Here is a 26,327-nt window from a genome sequence, read left to right as displayed (position 1 = left end):
ACTGGGCTGCAGATATAGCTCAGTGGCAGAGCATTTGGCAAGCATGTATGAGGACCTGGGTTTGACCCCCAGTGTCAGGAAAAAAAAAATACAGAACTGAAATCAAAGCCAAAAGGCTTTAATTCAGTCTGCTCCAAGTTGAGCATTATAGCATGTGCCTGAAGTTTCAGCTACTTAGGAGGCTGAGGTGGGCAGATCCATTCAGTCCAGGAATTTCAAAACAGTGTGGGTGACATAGTGAGACCCCTATCTCAAAAACAATACATAAATAAATAAGTAAATAAGTAAAATAACCTGCCCTATAGGCAATATTAGAACACAGATGGGAAATTTTAGGGTTGAGGAATTCTGAGTTTGTTGATATTACAATTTAGTTATCTTAAAAAAAGTCTCAACCAAGGTTGTATGTGAAACTTCTCCTACATATGCAGACAGTGCATAATGAAAAATTGTCTGCTCTTACTCATTTATTTGTTAATTAATTAATTCAGTCAATAGCTATTTAATGAGTACTTCCTAAATGCCAGGCATTATTCTGATAGTATTCTTTTTTTTTTTTTTTTCTTTTTTTGGTGCCAGGGATTGAACTCAGGGGCACTCAACCACTGAGCCACATTTACAGTCCCATTTTATATTTTATTTAGAGACAGGGTCTCACTGAGTTGCTTAGTGCCTCGCTTTTGCTGAGGCTGGCTTTGCCTCAGCATCCCCAGCTGCTGGAATTACGGGCATGCACCACCATGTCTGGCTCTGATAGTATTCTTTATATAGTCCATGCATTAAAGATTTGAAGGGAAGTATTGAGTACTAAGAGGTTAAGGCCCAAGGAGTCTAAAGCTCATTACTAAAGATTTATTTCAAAACAAAATTGACATGAACTATCCAGAAGACTTAAAACCTTTCCTATCTACACCTGTTATCTTTATCCAAGTGATTTTTCCAGAGACTTGCTACTATTTTCTAGAGGCAAAATAGACTTAAATGATACCAACTTTTCAATAATGGCATCCATTTTTTTTTGATATCAGCTAATTGCTTTAGCTGATAGACTAAATAGATTTTTCCATCTACAATCATCTTATAGCTTATATTTTAACATTATTGGAAATATTTTGGATCCCCTCAGGAAATCTAAACTCCACAAAATCAAAATGTTGTACTTATAAATGGTAGACTCAAGATGTATGACATGGTTGCAGTGTTAAAAAATTGGATAATTAATCATAAAAATAATTATACTCTGGCAATAACATACCTTGAAAATTCCTCATAGAACTGTTTATTTACCTCAAGCTCAATTTTTGCCACATTTATCAATGGTGAGTGGAAATATGAGAGAGAGCCATTGAGTAAATATAATAGGATTTGGGTGGTATGCTTTCAAATTGTAGCTTTGCTTCTTAGTTATTACGTAATGTTGAACAGTTTTCTGAACCTCTTCAATCTGTTTCCAGATCTTGAAAATTGGTTGACATTTTTATAAATATATCAAAATTAATAGTAACAGCAATAGAATCAATATAAAGAAATTATTAATTGCTAACTCCATTGAGATAATTCAGAGTGCCCAAGAAATCACAAGTTAATACATTTCTCTGAAGTTTTACAAGTCCACATTTTTCTATCATTTCACTTATTTAACCAGAATTCTGTTGAATTAAGTCAAATCAAAGTAATACCTCCTCAGCTTGATGTGCAAGTCCTACCTGCTCTGCTGTCTGACCTCATCTTCCTCCATGTTCTTGTCTTTCTGTGGCCAGGTGAGCTCAGGACTTTCTTGCTGTTCCAGGATCAGGAGATAATAAACCTTTGCTCCAAAGCTCATGCATTTGATGCTGCCTCTCTTGAAACAACTTCCAAACTTTTCACTGTAAAATTTGCTCTTCACTTCCTTGTGGTCTTTACTCATATGTCTTTTTCTCCTTAGTGCCTCTTCTAACCATCCTATTAAAAATGGATGTTTCTCTCTTACAGGTTTTGATTTCCTTCCTAACACTTTTCACCCTTTAATCTATGCTATAGCTTTCTTATGTTGTTTATTATTTTGCCTCCCCAATTAGGATATAAATACCACCAGGGCAGATTTACTTCAAGTTGTGTTTGATTTACTTTAAGTTATGATCCCACTTCCAAGAAGAGTCTACTACACAAAAAGCACTTAATAGCAGATGACAATATGAATTGTTCAAGCCAAAAAATAGTATCCGTAAGTATTAGAATGTGAATAAAATTTGCATAGTTGGTCAGAATGTGTAGGAAGGCATTGAAGTGAGGGAGACTTGTGGCAGAGAAATCATTTGGGAAGAACCTGAAGTTATATGATCCATGATATCTTAGCTGTTTACTGCTTATTTTAGGTAACAAATGAATATTATTTAACCAGAAAACTAGTTACTATCATTGATATTAGTTTTCTATATCATACTTATTATTTGATATTTTATACTTTTTGTCAACCAGAAATATTTCATGATATGTAAATGTAAATATAATAAACTAATAATATTCCCTAAAGATCAAGGGATGGCTTAGCCTGAAAGCCCCAGTACAGTTTTAGGTAACAGATAGTCCTAATTTTGAATTAAGAGCAGGATGCATGACTTAAGGATCCTGTAGGTTATCTTCTAGTTCATGTCTAATAGTTAATGTCTATTTGCATTAAATTATATTAAATATTAAAAATTAAAAAGAGAAGGTTTCTCTGTGAATGTGTTAAATAAAATATGAGTCTATTTTGAGAAAGAGGAGGATATCTGTTTTGAGGTGCTCCAATTTATATTAAAACTGCTTCAGTATTATTTTGGACTCTAATCTTCTATGAAATATAGCTACCAATTTGTGCCATCCCCCGTTTCACTCTCAGAAGTGTTTATGTCTAAAGGAAAATTATGGCCCATAAAAATGAGCTCTCTTAAAAATATATATGGAACAGGATAGGAAAAAAAACCACTGTGCTTTTTACTTGAGTTAATTTCATTTCCTTGCTTACATCTTAGGTATTGAATGCATCAAATGAAATACTGTTATTGGTATTAGACACTTTCATTGCTATTAGCTATACTCTGCATTTTATCAGTGACTTATGTTTGCTGTGTCATTGCCAAATGATTCTTACACTTGATCAAATGTATTAAATATTATTTTTTATTGAATTAGAAGTAATTGCATCTGTTTCAATTACTGAGAGTAAATTCTGAATCATTTGTGTCCTTTCATTATTGTTGTAAACTAAAGGTTTTATCTAAATATATTAGTGATAAGTGAAGAAGAATGTTTGTGAATGTTTATATCATTAAGTAGTAGAGGGTAGTTAACAGATTATTTTTGATATTAATTCTTTTCAATCTTTTCTATTAATATGCACCCTTCAAATTTTGTTTATTATTTTGTGAGTTAATCAGTTTTATGGAGTGCCCATAAAGGTGCTTATCCTTAATCTAAAATAAATAAGAATCTTCTTTTATTATATAACTTATCACACTCTTTTGCCCTTGTTCATTAAAGCAAGAATAATCTGTAATTTATTCTTCTATCCCAGAGTATTTGGCCACTGCCAATATACTCATAATAGGTGCACAATAAATACTTTCACTTGAATAATTATATCATGAAAATTCCTCTAATCATTTAATATTTTGAAATTAATCCACATTAAAAAACATAAAATCACAAAAATTCTTATCTTGAAGAATATTATAACTTGACCTAACAATAGTTTGAATTTTTTAAATTTATGTTTTTCCCTTTTTGAATGTTCTCTTTTCACTTCCATGTGTTCTGACAATAAGTTTAACTTGGCACAAGCAAATCAACATGTGATTAGATTAGAATCATAGAGCGTACTGGTGGATCCTTGTGATTCAAATTGTGTGGACCTATTCTGAAGTTATTCATTGGTTTCCTTGGGGAAGTCTTGTAGACCTATTGTGTTTGTGTTCATACATTTTAGTATTTTTAACTCTTTAAAAAAATCCCAAATTAGATCATAAATTGCATAATTATTTTATATATAACTATTGCTATAATCTTGGATTGTCACCTGGATTTTTGAGGTTCTCATCCCATGACTAAGAATGTATAAGGACATTTAAAAAATCTAATTGACCTGGAAGAAATTCTAATAAGTATTTCTATTTATGTAAATACAGAAGTCATATAAATTGACATTCCTTAATTCATTCATTAAGTGTGCCCACATAGCAGTGCCTGAGAGCCAATTCATGTATTGTTACAGAAAATTCAGAAGTCTTAGTCCAAATGTACCAGATGCTTGATGTCAAGCACCATGGGCAGTAATGTTATTAACATTATAAAGAAGGAAACAGTAACCATTAGATATCAAAAGAATGGCTTATATTTTTTCTTTCATTAATCATACAAATTGCCAAACAACTAAACTGGCATTGAAAACTGCTTCTTTCAGTGAAAGCTGTTTATCCTGCACCTACTTTGCTTTTCTTTAATTTGTAATACTACCGGGTGCCGCTCCTGAAAGCACTCTAAGCCCAAATTTCAAATCAAAAGAGAGCTTTATTTACCTGGCTAGGGGCTGTCACCCACCAGTAGAGACTCAAGCTCTGTGGGAGGAGAGCAGCTTCCTGGTCCATCCAAGGAGAATATAAGCACAAAAACCACAACTCAGTGACTTGCTTATCGTTATGTAAGCTAGCCAATCATGGAAATTAAAACATTAATAAGTGGGACCTGTGGTCTCTAGGTAGGACTGGAATTTTCCAGTCAGTAAGCAAGCGATAAACAGAATCTAAAAAAGGATTAGCTTTGCAGTTCAGTTGACCACAGTCCCAGGTTCAAGCAGGTGCTCTAGCAGTCATCAGTCATATCCTGAATTTGGGCAGGAGTCCGTGAGGTGAGAATCTACTTCAAAGTCATGTAGACCCATGAGAGCGTTCAAACCCAGGATGCAGCTCACCACGACCACTGCTGCATCCTGAGTAGGGTACAATTTCTGGGGTACAAAGTACAGAAAGACAACTTTTTATAAGAAAACAGCTTTAATTTCGATTTCCTAGAAATGGGTCATACAGTTCTCTCTTCACAGGGACAGTAACAAAGAAACTAAGATGCAGTTTCTATAGTCACATCTTTTTACTCAAATGACTGCAATGACCCTATTCTTATAATCTCAGCAAGGCAGGATTGTTGCAAGTGACTAATGAGTCTCTACCAGAGCAATTGCTTTACACATTCAGTGCTAGTAACTAATTTGATGCCTACTTAAAAACTACAGTTATCTTATGGCCTACACACACATTTCATCTGTCATTTTATTAATATCTATAAACCCTATGTCCTTTATCCTATGCAAGGCTACAACATCAAGTTGCTATGTTAATCTAACCTTATCTATATCTACATTAACCTACTTGCTTATATTTATTTATAACTATACTGACACACTGACTATGGCTTAAATCCTATGTTTTACAATTACATGCTTTTTCTACTATTATTTAGGCTTATTCCTGATTAAATTATGTCTTACTGTCACTTATCTATGTTATCTTACCTTATTCCTATGTCTATTGCTTATTGATTATCTATTCTATCTTGCCTTATAACTATACCCTATATCTATGACTTATTGATTATATTGATCAGTTTGCACCATAACAGTAAAATAATCTCAGTATGCAAATATCTGGGCATGTTTGCAAGGTTTTGATATTATATTTATGTCTTTAAAATGACTTATCTTTTCATCTGTTACAATTTTGATGTGTACATGATATAAATGACTTTGTTTATAGCCTTTTGATAACCAAAACTTTATTTTGTCCAAGCAACCAGAATAACAAATATAATTATTCAAACCTACCAATCTCATTTTGGCAGAAAGAAAACCATAAAGTGTGAAAACTGGCTGCCTAGTTTCAGTTTTCTATATTCAGTTTTTATGAGGACATAAGGATCATTTAGGATTTAATGCATTTTAAAAAAAATGTGTACCTTATTGTTATAAAGGATAAGTTTTAAATTCAAATAGGTCTGGGCTTGAATCCCAAGTCAGCCAATTACTAGCTGTGTGAGTTGGCCACGTTCTTTGATCTTTTTCAGTTTCATTATCCTTGTTTGTAAAATGAAAATAACAATATCCCCTTTCAGACAGTTATAAGATTAAGTGGGACGATACATCTAATGTGTCCAGCACAATGTCTGGCACATAATAAGGACATATCATTTTCCTTTACTTTTCTAACAAAATTACCAGTATAGAGAAGGAAGGAACTCTACTTATTATTGATTGTCACATCTCTTTCTTCCTCTTCTACCTTGGTCTCTAAAAATAATAATGCATACCTGGTACTCCATAAGCATATGCTCCCTTCCTTCAAGAAATTCTAGATTTGACTATAAGCCTGACATTTTTAGATTTTGTCTCATTGCATGATTTCTCCTTCTAATTTTTATATTATCATGTTCCCATGTCTGAGTGTCTGGTTAATACAGGAATTTAATGCAGTTCTAATATTTATTTAACCATACATTTTTTCAACTCCTCTGTATATAAAGACACTAGTAGACATATTAAAACAAATAGAAGATGCTGACAGAGAGAAAAGTTAAGTAGGAAGTGGAAAACTAGACACAAAGGGTATTCCAAACTTTTTCTGAGCACCTTTCTTCCATACCGTCTCTTATATTTACATAATACAAGTATGTAAGAGAACCTGGGAAGTGAATGACCAGTCTTGCTAGTGATTTTGTTCAGGCTTTGGAAATGATATTACCATTGTCTAACTCATGAAGAAAGTTAAAAAAAAAAAAAACATGATTTTTTTCTGTGTTGCAGTTTCCTCTTTTTTCAAAGAAAGATGTATCAAAATGAATACATTTAAAAAATAGCTTTGATATACATTTGAGTAATGTTCTTTTCATTTCTGTGCTTAAAGAGAAAGCTAAATGAACAAAAATGACCATTTGAGATGCAGAATAATTATCAGGAAATATATAACACTAAAATTGGGTGGTACGTTTCAGATAGCATCAAATAATTTGATGCAAATTTTCTGAAAATATTTAAAAATGCTAATTTTGTATTTTGTCAAGGGAAGTAATTAATGTTGAATAATCAGTATCAATAGAAAAACATCTAAAAACCACTGCTTGAGTTGTAAAGAGTTTAATTGACAATGTAATTTAAGTAAATATGTAATTATAACAGATTAAAGTGCAATAATCAAACAAACTCAGAATTTTTTTCTTCCTTATGGGTTGGATTAACTAGTGAATGGATTTTACTTCTGACTCCAGTTATGTTAAACATTAGACATGGAGAAGTCAAATGAGTAAGTCAACAAAAGAGGCAAAGCAGAGTAAGGACTGACAAGTGTATCCTGATTGGCAAGTAGTAGGTGATTAGAGCTCCTGGAGAGACTGGACATACCAAAGAGTGAGACAAGGACAAGACTGCTAAAGGCTGGGGAAAATGTTAGGTGACAAAGCCAATATAAGAATGTCAACTCTTATCATCAAGAACATGGTTCTAAGAAGAGGAAGACAATTGATATTCTAGATTTAAATATAGGTTTAGAAAGCTTTCATGCTAAAAGAGTGATGGATGGTGTTAGTGTATCTACAGGTTGAGAAAAAGGGAACAATATTTGAAAACTGAGATTGTCAGAGGAAACTACACCAGATAGGCAAAGTTCTAAGTATTAAATTACAGGAAGGATTCCTTACACTGAAATAAGAAGAATGGTTAATTGATCCTTCTAGTAATTCACTTATTCAACTAATACTGAAAATTATTATGATGGCTGCTTGACTATACCCTTAATTGTAGAAATAAATCTTAAATCATTTTCCTGAAGGGAGTCAATATATAGAACATTATGCAACTTTAATTAGTATTTTTTTAAGAGAGAACAATTTTTTTAAAGAGAGAGAGAGAGAGAGAGAGAGAGAATTTTTTTTAATATTTATTTTTTAGTATTCGGCGGACACAACATCTTTGTTTTGTATGTGGTGCTGAGGATTGAACCCGGGCCGCACGCATGCCAGGCGAGCACGCTACCACTTGAGCCACATCTCCAGCCCTGATTAGTATTTTGAAATAAAATGTATGTTATTAAGATACTAGTCATTTTATAGATAGCTTTCTCATATAAATTTATTACTAAATGTTATGCCAAAACAACTAATGCCTTTCTTACATGTTTAATATTAGCATTTGAGATTTGAATGACAAAGAAATTCACAAAAATATTGACTTGTAATTAATTATTTAATTATCATTTAGTAAGTCAAATGTAGTATCTATATTACTTTATGCAATATATTATATGATAAAATTGTGTTGGATACAAAATGATTCAGGCTTATTTGTCTTTCCAAGAAATTCTGAATGTAATCAAGTAAATGATATATACATGTACACAGAAAGGATTCATTTATTAGCTACCATGTTTTGACTATCTGCTATTGGCAGGGAACTGTGATAGATACCTCATGAATGTCTTTTCACCTACTGTTAGATATTTGTATCTTCATTTAACCTATGAGGATATTGAAGCTCAGAATATTCAACATTCAAAGTTAACTCTCGATATTAGACAATTAATTACTCCATAGAGAAACCTATTAATAGTAAACTGCGTTTTAAACAAGATGCAGTTTAATTATTTGCAGAGTATTTCAGAAGCCTCTCTTCAAATTTAACCTTCATGGCAACACCAAAAATTAACCATAGTTAAGATATTACAGTCTAATTTCCCTACTATGTACTTATAAGATTATTAGCAAATCAGATTTAGTAAGAGCACAACCAATTTATATTTACTCTAAAAATGAAAAATTGCTTTAGTATAATTTATTGCATTTCCAAATTAAGGTAAAATTATGGAAAGTTCAACAAAAGCAAACACTAACCATGAATGAAAGCAAAAAATATTTCACAACATAGGAATAAAAAAGGATTTCTTTAATGTGCTAAAATACTGGGGGAAATAATAGCATTTAATAGTAAAATATTAAAAATAATTTTTTTAAAAATAAAGAAGAAGACAAGGATACACATTCTCCTGATTTTCATTCAACATTCTTCTAAAAGGATAAGTCAGACCAAGAGAAAAGGAAAGACAAAGTCTTGAAAGGACAACACAACAATCAGCATAATACAGATGGATTATTTCCAACACAAAATCCCTCAAAGAATCTTCAGACAAAATTATTAAGAGAGATTAAAATAGTTGCCAGACATAAGATATACTCTATCGCATGTCTGTACACAAGAAAATAAGAGAAAATTTTATTTTAAAATAGATACTATGTATAAATACAGACAAAAATTTAAGATAGCAAAAATAAGTTTCAGAAGACATATAAAAGTTCTTTTTCAGAAAGTTTATAAACTTTATTGAAAAAACTAAATACATAAGTAACTTATATTACACACAAGAATAGGACACTCTAGGCATGGAAAAGTCTAAATTTTTCAAGAAAATGGCATAAAAATCCAACTCAATTCCAATAAAAATTTCTACTAATTATTTTCATGAACTTGACAAAGTTGTTTATGAGACATACATGCAAAATTAAAAGGTAATATTAGGCAAAAAATTTTGAAGAGCAAGTTGTGGCACCTACCAGATACCAAGATTTTTTAGAAGTCTCTAGAAATGAAGGAAGTGTGGTATTTTCACTGACAATAAAATAATTAAGACAAAACCCCAACATATTTGATAACTTAATATAGGAGAAAAATTAGAGGTGAAAAAAGTGATTCTCAATAATTGAAGGTAGAAAAATCAAATAGTCAAATAAATAAATGAGAGAGGAAATAAGAGAGTTAAAACAAGAGTTAGAGACAAAGAGAAAGGAAGAAATAAACAGAAAGCAAAGGAATTGAAGGGAAGGGAAGGAAAACACAGGGAAGAACTAGAATTTTACTTTTTGATAATTGTGAAAGTTAAAATTAAATACATGAAAAACTTAAGTATGGAAGGGAAACTCAATTTTTTTTAGAATATTTAAAAAACTTAATATGGAAATAAAAGGTCTTAAGAAATTTTTAAAAATTATATTTAAAACTTACATTCATAAAAATAGCATTAAGGGTTGGGGCTGTAGTTCAGTGGTAGATAACTTGCCTTGCATGTATGAGGCACTGGGTTTGATCCTCAGCACCACATAAAAATAAATAAATGGACACAATATCTTTTTTTAAAAAAATGTATTTAAATGTATTTTCCCTAACCTAACTATGCTCGCCACATTTGGGCCTTCTAGGTACAACTGTTCACTGTCAGGAACAGTTTGTATTTTCAGGTATCACTGCATTTTGACCTATATGGGTGAAGGGAAATCCAGATGGAAATCAAACAGGGTTTGTGCTAGCTGCTTGGAATTTCACACACTCAATCAGTTCTCCATGAGAATTGTCTGGTTTCTTTCTTGTAGAAGAGGCCCAAAGCTGAAGCACACAGTAACAAGTTTATTCAAGAACACTCTATAAGAAAACAGGGAAATACCCAGTTACTGAAATTTAGTTGTGTCCATTTACAACTAAAAAAAAAAAAAAATTAAAAATAGCATTAAGAAAGTGGAGTAAAAATCCACAGTTTGGAAAATATATGAAATAAATACATATTACTTGAAATTTCTTGTGATGATGACTATCAAAATTATCCCAATAATATTACACAACTGAAGTCTTCAGGGAAACTGAAACAGTACCAAGACCGCCCCCTCCTGCACTGGAGTCCTAATGATTTGGGGTCACCTTAGTATGTCTCTTGGTTCCTTAGTATCCTGTCCCTGCTGAGAGCTAACAACTTAAAGGAAAAACAAAAACCCACAAAAAAACCCATGAAAGTTCCATCAGAATACACATAGTGTGGTTTATTTTATAGACATATAAAAGCCCCTAACATATAAAATTAAGTGTATTAAGGTTATGCACTTGTGATAAAATTTTATGTGAAGATATCTGTTACATACAGGAATCTAGGGAAAATGTGACCTGGGAGAGGCTATGGGGATTCAAGAGTATATAGTTAATGCTCTATTTATCAAGTTGGGTTTGGAAATGTGTATAAATATTGTCACTTTTTAAACTACACATATGTTTTATATATATACTATGTAATTAAGTTGTTTTAAGACAAAGCAAGTTCAATTATGCTGAGTGCTCTCTTTTCATGGGATTCTACTAAATTAACACCATTTCTTTTGTCATAGCTCATCAGTCAATTGATAAAAAGGCCATAGTATTTTTTAATTAATTGGAAAAGAAAGAAGAAGGAAGACATCAGTTTGATACTCATACAGATATTATGAAGTGAAGGAAAAGCAACCCTGGAACTAGAGGCCCTAAAGTGACCTCCAATGACATAAGGAAATAGTCATTATTGTTTTGATAATTTTTATTACCACCCATAATCTACTTTGGTCTTTGTGACAAAGAAACTTGATCTATTCCTACTTGAACCTTATATGTCTCCTCCTGGTCAACTCAAAATAAACAAGTCTCCCAAAATCAGAATGTCAGAGTGTTAATTTAAAATGCAATTATTGCAGGAATTGGAATATTTTGCTTATATAATTCATTCATCCACTTATTCATTTATTTATCAAATATTTATTAAGTTCCAGCTACATGACAGACACTACTTTGCCTCTGGGAATATAGCAGTATTGTGAAAAAAATAAATAAATTCCCTGCTCCTTTGATGTTGATGTTCTTGCAAGAAGAAGGAAACAGTATAGAAAGTAGAGGTTATACATTAAGTAGTGCTAAGGGTTATAAAGAAAAACAAATCAGATGAGGCATCAGGACATGATGAGAAGAAGAAGGTGCCTCTGAGAACAAGGTCAGGAATGCTTGCTTCCTTAAGCAGAGACTGAAGTGAGGGAATTTAGTCATGTGTTGTCTCTGAAAACATGAAGGACCCAAGGGAGAACCATTTTTTACCATTTCAAAACACACCAGGAAAAAAAATGACAGAATGACACAGAGACTCAGTAGTAGAAGATGAAGTCAGGGATGAGTGGTGAGAGGGGGAGGTATCCAGATAACATGAGGCCTTGAAGGTTCTGGAAGAATTTTGGAGTTTTTTTCTGAGAAAGAAATTTTTGTCTGGTTAGAAGAGGCCTTAAAAACTGACATACTTTTAAATTTATTTTTTAAAACCATGGTAAAGCACGTAAAATTTACCATCCTACCCATTTTTATGTGTATAGTTGGGTAATGTTAAGCACATTCCCATTTTGTGCAACCAATTTCCAGAACTTTCTATAGTGCAGTTTTGAAACTCTATACCCATTAAACAATAGCTCTTCATTTCTCCCTCACCCCCCCCCCTGGAAACCACTTTATCCTACTTTCATTCTCTCTTCTTTTCTTATTTTAATAGAACTGGCCAATGACCAGGCTAACTTTTTCAAAATATAAAGTCTTTAAAGAAATATAAATATAGTAAGAAAATATATATATATATATATGAAGAACTTTTAAATAAGATGTATGAGAACTCTATTGTTTCAAGATTTGGAATAGAGGCTTCACTGTTACCTGTCTATTTTCTATTTGTATGAATTTGACTATAGATATTTCATGTAAGTGGAATCACATGGCATTTGTCATTTTGTGATTGGCTTATTTCACTAACTTAATATCCTCAAGGTTCCTCCATATTATAATACATCAGAATTTCCTTCCTTTTTAAGGTTGATTAATGTTCCTTTGTAAATATAAGCATTTGGACAAGAAGCTTCCCCATCCTGTTTGTCTACTATGAATTTATTGCTAATGTGAATGTGGGTGCACACATATCTCTTCACAACTCTGTTTTAATTTTTTTATGTATACCTAGAAGTGGAATTGCTGGATCTGATCTGACATATTTTGAAAGAATCACTCTAATGCTATTTGTGAGGAAGACAAGATAAGAGCAGAGAGAAGGTGAAAGCAGGGAGACCATGGGTAGGGCTTCTGATAACATCTAAGGGAGGGCTGGTGGAGTCATGGGATAAGATCTTAGTGATGCAGGTGGTGATAAAATGGTCATATTTTGGTAGAGCTAACTGTACATGTTTCTGAATTAGATGTGGAGTTTGAAAGAAGGAGGAACTCTTGATGACTTTAGGAGTCAGTTCTTTCTTGGTGACTTCTAGGAGAAGGCAGGAAAAAGGAAGATACTGAAAGAGATTCATTTTTGTGGTTGAGGGTAATCAAGAATTTGACACTGATGTGGACATATCAAGTGGTCATTTGTAAATTTTTTTTTTATATAATTTAGAGCCTAAAGGTATAAATTCGAAATTGCCTTGGGTATATAGATAGTATTTTAAGCCAAAAGACTGGATGAAATTCCCCAGTGAGTGAATACAGATGGAGAAAAGAGGTTCAGAGACTCAGCCCAGGGCTATCTGACATTTAGGGTTGAGAAGAGAATAATAGTCTGGCACAGGGATGAGAGAAGAAAGGTTTGGGGAGAAGGAGAGACAAGGTAAGTGGGGTGTCTAGAAAGTCGTTGAAGAAAGTACATTATCATAAGTAGTGACCAAATGTTTCAAAAGCTGTTGACATCAAAGGTAGTAAACAGAAGGAAAACAGAAATTGTGTTAGGAATCTGAAAGCAAGTTAACTAAATTAATTAAACATTAAAAATTTAGTTACCAACTAGTACCTATAAGGCTGGAAATGATAAAAGAATTTGATATTCCATGATTAGAGAAGTTGTGGGGAAATAAATGCTGATATATTTCTGGCAGGAATAAAAACTGTTATAAATTCTGTGGAGAAAAACTGCACAATAGTTAGAAAAATAATTTTTCTTATTATATTATCATAGCGTCATTATTATTGTATGTTAATAATAATTGGTAGTGATTATTATTTAATGCTTTAGGAAAAATAGAGAAAATATATAAATTGGCTAATTTTGAATGCAATAAAACAAAGCAGAACGAATGTACCACCACCTCCATCAATAACAACAATAAAATCAGAGAAAGCTACTATATTTAAAGACCTAGAAAGTTAAGAACAAAATATAATATGTGAACCTTCTCTGGATACTCTATAATAAATCAATCATGCAAACATTTTGGAGACAATAGGGTTACATAGATAATTACTTTATTCTATTGTCAATTTTGTTAGTGTTTGTTCCATCAGATGTGAAAACCTGATGTCTCTCAAGGTAATGACAGGAAAATGATCATGCATTTTAGAAACATATATGAATGTAGGTAGTGATGAAATGTTGTGATGTTGAGGATTTGCTTTAAAATATCTCAGGCTTTGAATATTTCAACAAAGAAAATATGGAAAATGTGACAAAATTTTGATGGTTGTATCTGAAGGATAGGTGAGGAGTCTGATAGGAACATAAGGATTTAGCACAATGCCTTCCAGATTCATCCATGTTGTCCCATAAAGCAGGATTTCCATCTTTTTTTTTTTTTTTTTACTATTTCATTATATGCATGTACTCCAGAATTTCTTTATTTGTCCATTCTAAATGATTATATGGGCTGTTTCTATGTCTTGTCTATATGGTGAATAATGCTATAACAAGCATGGGAGGGCAGAAGTCTCTTCAAATCCCTGGTTTCAATTATTTTGAATATATACTGGATCCCTGGACAGTTCTATCTTTTAAATTTTGGGGTGATCTCTTGTTTTCCGAAATGACAGGCTATTTTAATCCCTATCAGCAACATAGAAATCACAGAAGAACAAATACTGCATGATTCCACTTAAGTGAGGGATCTGAAATATTCAAATTCATAGAAACAGAAAGTGAATGGTGAGTGCCTGGGGCAGGAGGCAGAAGGAAGTGGGGATTTCAATGGCTATAAAATTTCAGTTACAAAAGATGGATTTAAAAAAAGACAGCATTGTGTCTGTAGTTGACAATATTTCACACTTAAAAAGTTAAGTGGTAGATTCCTTGTTAAGTGTTTTTACTACCATAATAAAGAATATGTGAGGAATATACATGGGGGTTCATTCTATCATTCTTTCTAGTTTTTCATATGTTTGAAAAATTAATAATTTTTTTAAAGCTATTGATATCAAGTAATAAGTTTATTGACATTTTAGTGGTCATCTTTTTAAGAAATGTTTTCAGTGACTAGACTGGGATAAAACCCTGGAGGACAGAATAATTTCAAAATAAAGTATGTCAAGAGGAATTATCAGGAGAGATGCCAAAGGAGTCTTTGGGAAAATTGATGTAGACAGAAGCAAAGAAGGGACAAATGTAATGAAGGGATATAAAAAGTCTGTTTTCATAAATCGGTGATTTGAGATATTTCAGCATATTTTAATAGATACTGGCAATTCTCACCCCAAAAGAAAGTACAATTAAAACAATTAGAATTTTGTTTTGTTTTGGTTTTGCTAAGCTGGGGATCAAACCTAGAGACTCACATATGCTGGGAAAGCATTTTAGCTCTGAGCTATGGCCCAGCTCAGAAATTTTTTTGAAAAATATGCAATTAGGATAACTGAAGTTTGACAAACTAAAAAACAAAACAAAACAAAACAAAAAATAAACAAACAAACAAACAAAAAACCAACAACAAACTCTTCAAATTTGATTTATTATAAATAATGTTCAATCAGTGGGACACACCTGGAGTCTTTGGTAGAATGCTTTCACTCCTACTAAACAAATGGCTATGCCAATGTCCGTAACTCTATTTTTACCTCTAGTTTTCCATAGGTTGTCAAAACTCTTTCTGGTTAACAGATTCCCTCTTAAAATTTGAAAATACATTCAACATCATCCTATCTTGACCCCAGGAGTAACTGTTTCATAGGGAATCTTTTTATAACTGCTTTCTAAGCCATTGTGAGCTAACCTCAAATTTTACCTTTCAACAATCATATTAAGTTCTTTAAAAATAATGCCAGTTATTTTATCCTTTATGTACAAATTATGCAGCATGTGGAATTTAGGAAGAGACTTGATGAAGCAACTACTTTAAATGAGCAGAAATTAGCCAGGCATGGTGGTGCCTAAGTGTAATCCAGAGACTTGGGAGGCTGAGGCAGGAGGATTGCAAGTTTGAAACCAGCCTCAGCAATTTAGCAAGACCCTATGTTACTTGATGAAACCCTATCTCCAAAATAAAAAGTAAAAAGAGCTGGGAAATGGAGCTGGGAATTTACTCAGTGCTAAAGTACACCTGGGTTCAAACCTTAGCCTCCCCTCCCCGCAAACAGCAGAAATTAAAACTACCTGAACATTAATTTTATTAACTTATTTAACATAGCTAATATTTAAACTTGCATTAAGTATTGATGTTTTTGATGATACTATCTTGTCAAGAAAATGTCAGCTAGAATAAGTTTAGTGATTTTAAGTGCTTTTGTTTGGTGGTTATAAAAATATTATGAAAATGTAGTAATCTTCCTGAAACTCCAGAATTTAATAAAATGTTTCATATTGTATTGATAAAATAAGTAAAGGAGTAATGCATCTACCCAGATTGAACAATATAGAAAAAGATTTTTTAAAAATCTGGGTCACAAATAAGTGCTTTATTTCTGAATATATTACTTGTTTGTCCCCTCCCCCCAAAAAATTACAACTGTGAAAATACAGTAGCTTCCTATACTTGTTCTTGTAACACTTCTCTTATTAATAGGTACTTTCATACTTTATTTTAAAGGAGAGAATTTTTTTTTTAAATAAGGAACACTCTTCTAAAATGACCTCAGTTAAAACTAATGTTAATTTTGAATGAGATCCTCAGTTTCAATTAGGGAAAAAAAGTCAAACTGAAACAATATTTCCTAAAGTGTCAATATCTCCATTGCAAACAGTGTATGGTATTTTAATTTAGTCCTTTATAGAACAGTTGATAGAACTGCATTAGGCTTTATTATAGCATAAGTGATTTATGTTCTGAGATCACATATTCACAGTTGTATGACAAAATTTTCCAAAGTTTGTCTTAATATTGTGTGTGTGTGTGTGTGTGTGTGTGTGTGTGTGTGTATGATCAAACCTCCAGGGATAATATCACACCTAAATTGAAAAGGTGCTATTTTTCACAACTTGGGTGGAGGTGAAGATGTTGCACTCTTAAAAAGGTGTTAGAAGGCTTGAAAAATTGCCCTTATTTTGACAAAGCCTCTGACATTAATGATTCACTTGGAAAGACTGACTATAATTTTTAATTAAATGTAGCAATGGGAAAAAAACAACATTTTTAAATGAATATGTTCTATAAAATTTGAATAATGGTAACAATAGTAACAATTAGTGTAAAAGCTAACATTTACTATTTCTCCTCAAAATTTTCACCTCTCAGTATCTTCATTGTCTCAGGAATTGTTAGCTCCATTTTTTTATATTACTCATGTCCTTGATCTGGGGATGGTCTTTAATTTTCACTTTCCTTCTCATCTTAGATTCAACCATAACAATATCCTTGATTGCATTTTCAAAATATATTGGAATTCTGTCACTTCTCACCACAACTCTCTCATGCTAGTCTAAGACTTCCACCAAATTTTTCCTAGATTATTGCAGTGGGTTCCCAACTAGTCTCCTGCCCAAATAATTTAATGCAACACAGTGGGCAAGATGATCCTTCGAAATGGAAGTCAGGTCATGATAATTATCTGCTGAAAATAATATAATTCCTCTCAGAGAAAACCCAAAGCACTTTAAAAGGCCCACAAAGCCCCTTATGACCCAGTGTATCTCTGATCCATGTGCTCCACTGGCTGCCACTCTTGACTTCATGGCGTGAGTTACTCAAAGAAAACGTCCTTTCTCTATGTACTGACAAGTATGATTCCACGTGTAGTTTTTGTGCTTGCTTTCTCTCTGTCTTGTTACTAGAAAAATATTCTCTGGTAATCTTATAGGAAAGTAGTATCTTGCACATTTCATGCTTCAGACTTTGGGACTAGCCAGTTGTTCAAGCATCCCTGGTTCATTTTTCCAAGAGATAACATTTGGAGATCGCAGTTTGGGCAAATTAGTGTCATTCCTAATAGTGAGCAATGCTAGAAATGATATGTGTGTATGTGGGAAGGGTGTGTGTACTACCAACTGTATCTCTCCATCTACTTTTCTAGCTCTATAATTTGTTTACATAAACCTAGACATTTATACAAAAGAATAAATACAAATTCAGATATATAAAAAAATGAAAAGTCTTGATTTTATATGCATTCCTACTCATATCCATTAGTTTTTTAATTAATTTATTTATTTTAATTAGATATATATGACAGCAGAATGCATTTGATTCATTGTATACAATTGCAGCATAGCTTTTCATTTCTTTGGCTGTACACGAGGTAACGTCACACCATATGTGCAGTCATACATGTACTTAGGGTAATAATGTCTATCTCATTCCACCATCTTTCCTGTGCCCACGTACCCTCCCCTCCCCTCCCCTTTTGACAATCAAAGTTCTTCCATTTTTTCCCATGCCTCTCCCCTCCCCATTATGGATCAGCATCCATTTATCAGAGAAAACGTTCAGCCTTTTGTTTTGGGGATTGTCTTACTTCGCTTAGCATGATCACACCCACTAAATCTTATTCTCTTCTTCTTTACATGTGTACCCCCTTTCTCCCACAATTAACATTCTGAATTGTAAGGATACCAAGGATTATAAAATTAGAAGTATCTTTTTTTCTTACATTTCTTTACAATAATATCATCTTGTAAACACTCTACCCATTCTCTCCTACTGTAAGACTGTCAGAACATGCAGTCCATGCAAATTGTGCTTTCTCCTTTATTACCTCCATTAATTTTGATTCTGTAGATAAATCATTAAATCTGTATTGCCCACCACTAATCTTCATATCAGTCTTGCCAGTTGTTTTGGTTATCTGAAGTACATTTTTAGTAGAGTTTAGGGAAATACTCATTGGAACATCGTTCCTTGGGGTCTTGCATGCTGATGACAAATTTTCTGCAATTTTTTTTTTTTTTTATATTGGGCATTGAATCCAGGGGCACTTAACCACTGAGCTACATCACCAGACCTTTTTATTTTTTATTTTAACTAAGTTGTTTAAGGCCTCACTAAGTTGCTGAGGCTGGCTTTGAACTCATGGACCTCCTGCTTCAGCCTCCTGAGTTACTGGGATTAAGGATTTGGGCTTCCATGCCTAGCTTTTCTGGAAACTTGATGCTTGCTTGCAAGTAATTCTGAAGAGGTATAAATCCTAATTGTTACATTCTTCGTTTCCTTTCTCTTTTGTATTTTTTCTTTTCTACTTTCTGTAGAACACTGCCAATTTGCTGTTTTTAGTCTTTATTTCAGAAACAATTACTTTTTTAAATTTGTAATTCTGTTCTGATTTCTGTGACCTTATTTTTGCACTATCCTGTCCTTTTTTGTTTTGAATAACTCTTCCTTTGCCTTTGGAACTGTTTTGATGTATTGGTATTTTATGAACATTTCTTCTGATCTATTTTCACTCCTTATATTAATGTTGGTGATTTTGTTTCTTAGTCTCTCATTCTAATAATTTTTATGATAACCATTTTTATTTGCTTTTACTTTTGTGACTTAATTTCATTGAACTTTAACCTGACAATTCAGTCCTCTTTAGATCATCCCAGCTCTTGACAACTGGCTGGGTATACATTTTTCAAATCCTGGGCATTGGTGTTAGGAAGCTCACGTGGCTGCACATAATTCACTCCCAGTAATATTCTCAATAATTTTTCTTTTTCTTTAGTTTAGAAAGAAAGTGATAAAAAAAAAGGAGTATTGCACATGAACCTCCTCAAACCCCTAACATCTCTTTGTTGGGCTGTAATCTTGAGGAGTAAACTAAGGTGATATTTGGGGGACAAAATAATAATTGAATAATAAGGTTTATATGGACTCGGCATTTGTGGTTAGAATTTTGACAGCTCATTGCACTCTCTATTATGCACTGAGGCTGATTTTTACAGTAGCATTAATTAACTTTTAACTGATATGAACTGGAAAAATCATTTTTGGGCTTTGATCACAGTGATTTTGATTTTATGTGTGTCAGTTTGGCTTATGGCAGCTATAACCACAGGTTAGGGGTTGTTCTAATCTTAGCTAAATTGACATGGAGCAATAGTCTCAGCAAAACTGTAGTGTGTTGGGACTTCAAGAAAGGAGTGAACAAGTAGTGTACAATGATTTTATTCCCAACATATTAGTAGCAGGAAGCAATGGTACTAATGCACAAAAGCCAGGTAAAGGAAGGTTTTAAGAAGTGCTAGGTTAAGTATCCCCAGGATCCTAGGGTCACTGGATTCTCATGCAACAAAGCAATATTATACCAGGTGAGGGTGATTCTTTAGTGAAAAGATTAGGAAGAGAGAGACAAAATTACCTTTAGAACTATGTAGGGCTAAGAAATTCCATAGGCAGAGAAAGTGATTTAAAGGCTGGCATAAAAATAAAAATGCTCCCTGAAGATAGTTTAACCTCTCTCACTTTTCAACACCTGTTTATGGTGTGGAAATGCCATAAACACAGGGCTTAGAGGGCAAATGTAAATTAGGAAGTTTATGAGGAGACGTGTTCCTCAAATAGGACCTGCCCATTAAGTTGCATTTGTGGCAAATACCAGAAGTATCAGGCAGAAGGACTACCTCAAATGCCTCTTATCCAGAAACAGCAGGTTGGGTAGGTTGATTATTTAAAATTCCTGGCCTCTATTTGCTTCTTCAGTGTCTCCTATCCTGGCAAAGACTAGAGCCCTGTTTAAATGGTGTATTCAGGAAAAAAAACCCTAAATGACTGTCCACCTGATTTCCCTTCTGAGAGCTGTTTTTAGAAGATATGATTCTTTCCTACTTTCCAAAGTTTTATGATTAATACAGTCTCAGTCTTCTACATAGGGAGAACTTCCCTGATCTAGTGCTGCTTATGACTTGGTCAGTAGGCAAGTACTAGAGAAAACTTGTTTACCTAAAGTCTGGTTAGTGTATCCTGCCATCAACTTTGTCAGGAACAACTGTGGTATGCTTTACTTTATCTGCCTTATTTTATATTATTTTTAAATTGATTCGAAATTGAAATGTAAAAGAGGACTGCTAAATATTTATCCCCTCAAAATCCCAACCCCTACCCTTCCATGCTAATTTTATGTTAGACACCCTCTATTCGTTCTGCTCGTGCTTTCAACTCTAGTCACCACAAGCCCCCGTAATTCCCATACAATCCTCATTTTGTGTGCCTTTTTTCAAGTTAATCATTAGAATATTTTTGTCATCGAATAATGACTCATCTGTTAATATTCCCTCAGAGACATCTTTTTTTCTCCCTCTATTCCCAAGTCAGAATAATGGATTCATATATATTCAGTACTTTGAGGGTATGTATTGCACTCTGCCTGAATAGTAGTTAGTGATAACATACTGTCTTACCTTGGGATGCTATAACAAAATGCCATAGACTGAATATCTTATACAACAGAAATTTATTTTCTTATAGTTCTGGCGGCTGTAAGTCCAAGATCAGAGTATGGATAGGTACTGGTGAAGACTCTCTTTCTTGTTGGCGGATGGTTGCCCTCTTGTTGTGTCCTTATGTGATAGAGGTGAGAGAGGATTAGGTTGTCTTGTGTTTCTTCATCTAAGGACACTAATTCTATCAGGGCAGGGCTCCACCCTTTTGACCTCATTTAACCTTTGTTACTCCTATAAAGGCCTCTCTCCAAATGTAATCACACTGAGCACTGGGGATTCAACATGTTCATTTGGAGGGGACACAATTCTGCCCAGAGCCCTGCCTTCCATGAAATCACATTATAAACTTCTCTAGTGCAGGTATTTCCTCATTTAACTTTTTATGCTGTGGACATACAAAAAATTGAATGACAAAATTGAAAACCCACCAACATGGGTCTCTGTGTAATTAAGGATAATTTTCTTTAGTATATATTATGTCTTTCATTTAATTTAAATGATATATTTTAAAGCAACCATTTAATTCCTTCTACCTTTAATCTTTCTTTTTGGCAGCCAGATGTACGTGTCAGAAATATGTATCTGTTTAGAAGTTATATCTTTCATAACTATACAGGAAGAAACATCAAGATTAAAAGTGGAACTCAAACCGAATGTGAAGAATAAATTACAAAAGCAAAGCCAAGAAGAATGAATACAGAAAGTCTCAAACTAAGAAAAATGCAGACTGCTTCGTTTATTGTGTAGTAGTAAGAAAAACTGCAGGTAAACAAGTAAATGTGGTACCATTTAATGCAGAGCATCGGGAGGGGACCTTGTGAATACAGCTTCCCATTAGACCTCCTTTGCATTTCTCATCATACTGTCGACTTTGCTTGGGGCTCACATTTCACAGCATTTTGTAAGTGGTGTTTCATGTATCCTTAAATTTCTAGAGTATAACAGAAAGGCTGGTTTGTATCCATCATATGAGTTGAAGGGAATGTGAAAGCAAAATGACAAGATTGAAATGAGTAGAAAAGCATTTGCTTCAATGTGGGACTGATGTTATTATAAAGTAAGAAAGAACATATTACTTTAGTAAGAAAAGAAGAAAAGTGATATTTTTCTTGAGAGTGCTATTAATGTTCCCTAACCAAGTCTCTAACCTGACTTCAGTATTTTGGTTGATTTCCCAAAAGACTGACTTCTCAAAATTATGTAATTTTGGTGCAAATTCTCCTCTGAGCATTTACTGCTACAGAGAGATAGAGTTCATGATCATTTTAATACTTTAAGTCATTTTAAACCCTGCTAGATTAAAATTCTTTATAAAATATGATGTGAAAACATATATATGGTGTTATTATTTAACAACCAAAAATGTCAAGTATCTTTTTGATATAAAAAGATATTTATAAAATAGTATCTGTTATTATTTTGATTTATTATAAGATACTCAGTTATTATCTCTTCCTTTGGATCCTTCCATCAAAACTGTCCTAATGGACAGTGTTATACTGATTGTTACTGTCTCATCTAATCAGTCAAGAAATTTGGAAACTTTATTATTACATGATACATTCAATTGACCAAGCAGGTTTGTGCATCTTTCTTACTAAATATATTTTCATTTTCCCCAAGCTCTTCTATCTGCACAGTCATTGTCTACCATTATGAATGTCATATTTTATGTGGATGACTGAAAGGAATTTCCACAGACTATTTTATTTGTCCATATTGGATCCTAATCTATTCACCTCCCTTCCTTTTGATAGAGTGCTCTTTCTAAAGGAGAAATTATTGTGCTAACTCTCTGATTTAACCACCAGTGAGTGGATCTCCTTTTCTATTGACATCACGTTACACTCAGTCGCATGACATAAAAGACCCTCCAGAATTTGATGTTTGCTTGAATTTCCAGTTTTATCCACCATTTCTCTTTCCCTCATAACCTTTTCAGATATAGAAAATCCTTGTTAGTTCACTGAAAACACTCTTAAGACTTTGTACACAGCACTTTCCACTGGACTTCTTTCCCTCCTTTGATTGTCTTCACATATCTTATGCAAATGTCTTCACATTCATTTCTTAATGTTTTCATCAAACATTTTCTCTTCTTTGAAGACCTGCCCCATCTACCTAGCCCAATGTGAAGCAGTTCATAGTGTTTGTCCCTTTCTTTTGGTTTGATTTTTTGATTCTATTTCTCCCAAGATCGACCAGCTGGGCAGAAAATCATGAACTTTATTTAGTTCTGTCATCTTGCCACATCTTTATTGACTTCTTATATCTCTACTTTGTTTTATAATTGTAATTTCTGTATAATGTTGTATATTCATGACCCTGTGTATAGGCATGGTTTTTATTTACCATTAAACAAATAGCATTTATGCATTTATTTACTATATCAAAAGTTTTCTTTGGCTAATGTTTTTTTGCTTGCCATCACCCTTTCCTGTTTCCTTTCTCTTTTCATTATGAAACATCTTATATTTTCCTTGGTTTCTTTGCGATTATTGCTTTCCTTTCTGTAGGTTCTTCTAGGACTAGGAAAATAGAGCCAAGTTTCTGGCTGGAAAAAATTCTTGTGAAACAGGTGTGTATTTTGTGTGTGTGTGTGTGTGTGTGTGGTGCTGTGTGTGGGGGGGGGATAGAGAGAAAGAGAGGATATTTTTGACATCACTCTTCACCACCCACAGAACTTGAAAGTCATAGGTATGCTCACAGGATGGTTTTCTTCACCAATCTTCAGCTACTTTCCGCTTTCTACAAATGTGACTTGTCTGTTGGTTTGGGGGAGATTCCTATTGTCAGCATTTGCAATGATATTATTTGTTCTAAACAAAGAATTGTTAGCCTGCAAGTGTGCCAGTTTCCTAGAGAAGGGTTCTCTACTAGAATTATCTGATATCAGCAGCAATGAGTATCTTCTCAATGTCTTGTAACACTGCTTTTCAACCCTGATTGTTCCTGTGGTTCAAAAAATATCAATTTCATAGAAGGTGGTATCTGGAGTTTTCATGCTTGCTCTTCTAATCATTTTAATTGATTTCTGAGATGGTAAATTAGGCCTGCCATATTCCTTCTGTTATATTAAAATAAGAATTATTAAACTGTGTTAGAATTGTGCTAATTATCAGTTTTGATTTTATAGTTTGAGAGTATCTTGAAGATTGAAAACTTACTATTTTTGCATTTTATAGTCCAGACCCTGCTACATTGCATTCTTTAGTACTTTCTCACTGATGAACCACCATGGATGAGAAGAGAGTACAAAAAAGGGAAGAGAGTACAGTGGCAGCACCTCAAGTAGAAACTGTCATGGCCTGAGGGAAAGCACTGCAGCACAGATAAAAATTAAAATGTGTCTGGCAAATGGAATCAGCTCATTTACTCAATTTAATTTTTATATTTTTTTCAATTCATAAAATTTCAAAATAAAGTTGAAATTTTCTGTTTTCTTTTTGCCTATAGATCACTGAGCTCTAACACTGGGGTTCCCTATTCCAGGACAACTCCTTTGAGTATTGTCTTTCAAAAGCAGTTGTGGAATGTTGTTGATGTCCCTTTCCAAAGAATTTTCTAAAAAGCATATTATTTTTCCCACTGTATTAAGATATGCAAAATTCCTCTATTGGGTTGTTTCAGCAACTGTTTTAATTAACTGTTCAGAAATGCCATTTTGGGACTCCAAAGTGTCTGTAACACATTTGCCTTTTTTGTGGGGCATTTTTATTTTATTGCAAGCAGTACAGCATGATGACTAACAGCATGGACTCGGAAACCAGACATTATTTTGTGTTCAAATTCCTTCACATTCTAGCCACCTTTTACATGACATTTAACCATTACTTGTCTTAATGTCCTTACTAACAAATGGGAATAATAAACCTATTTTATAGGGCTATTTATATTATTCTTACATGCAAATATTAAACAAGGGTAAAAATACATTTTCTCAGTTCAATTAGCTTGAAATTTATTTTATTGTTAGTGCTGTGATTTTCACTTAGAGGTTAGTTTTAAATTCAAGTTTTAGTTAACTATAGAAAATGCAATCAAGGCCATAGAGATTTGCTGTTAGCAATAATGCTCTAATATTTTGTCCTCAAATTCTTTGGGGGCTCTATTCATCCCACACATTCTGTTTCAGCTGTGTAGCTGCAAAGATTCTGGGGAATGCCAGCCATACAAGGAGACATTTCTCCACAGAACAAAGCACTTGTACAGAATAATGTAGACGGGAAGGATGGAATAGGTGAACCCTTAATTAAAAATGTATTTCTGGGCTGGGGCTACACCTCAGCAGTAGAGCGCTTCTCTAGCACATGTGGGGCACTGGGTTCAATCCTTAGCACCACATAAAAATAAATAAATAAAATAAAGGTATGGGGTCTACTACAACTAAAAATATTTTTTAAATGTATTTCTGTTTTCATGATCAAACATTATTTAAAACTTTAAAGTATTAATCATGAATCTTATTTAAATAATAGGTGAACCAAGCTCAGCATTATAGTATGCTAAGAAATTTACTCACAGAAAAATTATTTCCATTACTAGCTATTGAAAAATGAGGAATTAGTACCTGTGTTCTGAAGATAAATATAGATGTTTACTCCACAAAATTTCATAAATATATATTTAACATATATAATATACATAGACACATATGATTTATGTGAACATATATTAGGGCAATCTGCCACTTATGCTCTTCAAATTGTATCATTTCTACCAAATTTAGATCTTAAAAATGTATAGAAAACTGGCATATCATATTTGACAGACTTTAATAAGGTCAAAAGATGTATTGTAAATTTTTTATTGAAATATAACACATATACAGAAAAGTATAGATGAAAATATATAGTTTAATGAATTTTTACAAATTGTACATTTCCATGTAACCTGTACCAACAAATGGAACAT

The sequence above is a fragment of the Callospermophilus lateralis genome, chromosome 16 (genome assembly GCF_048772815.1).
Source record: "Callospermophilus lateralis isolate mCalLat2 chromosome 16, mCalLat2.hap1, whole genome shotgun sequence".
In the NCBI taxonomy this organism is placed as follows: Eukaryota; Metazoa; Chordata; class Mammalia; order Rodentia; family Sciuridae; genus Callospermophilus; species Callospermophilus lateralis.
The sequence above is the reverse complement of the archived record's forward strand: the minus strand, read 5'-3'. Positions refer to the sequence as shown.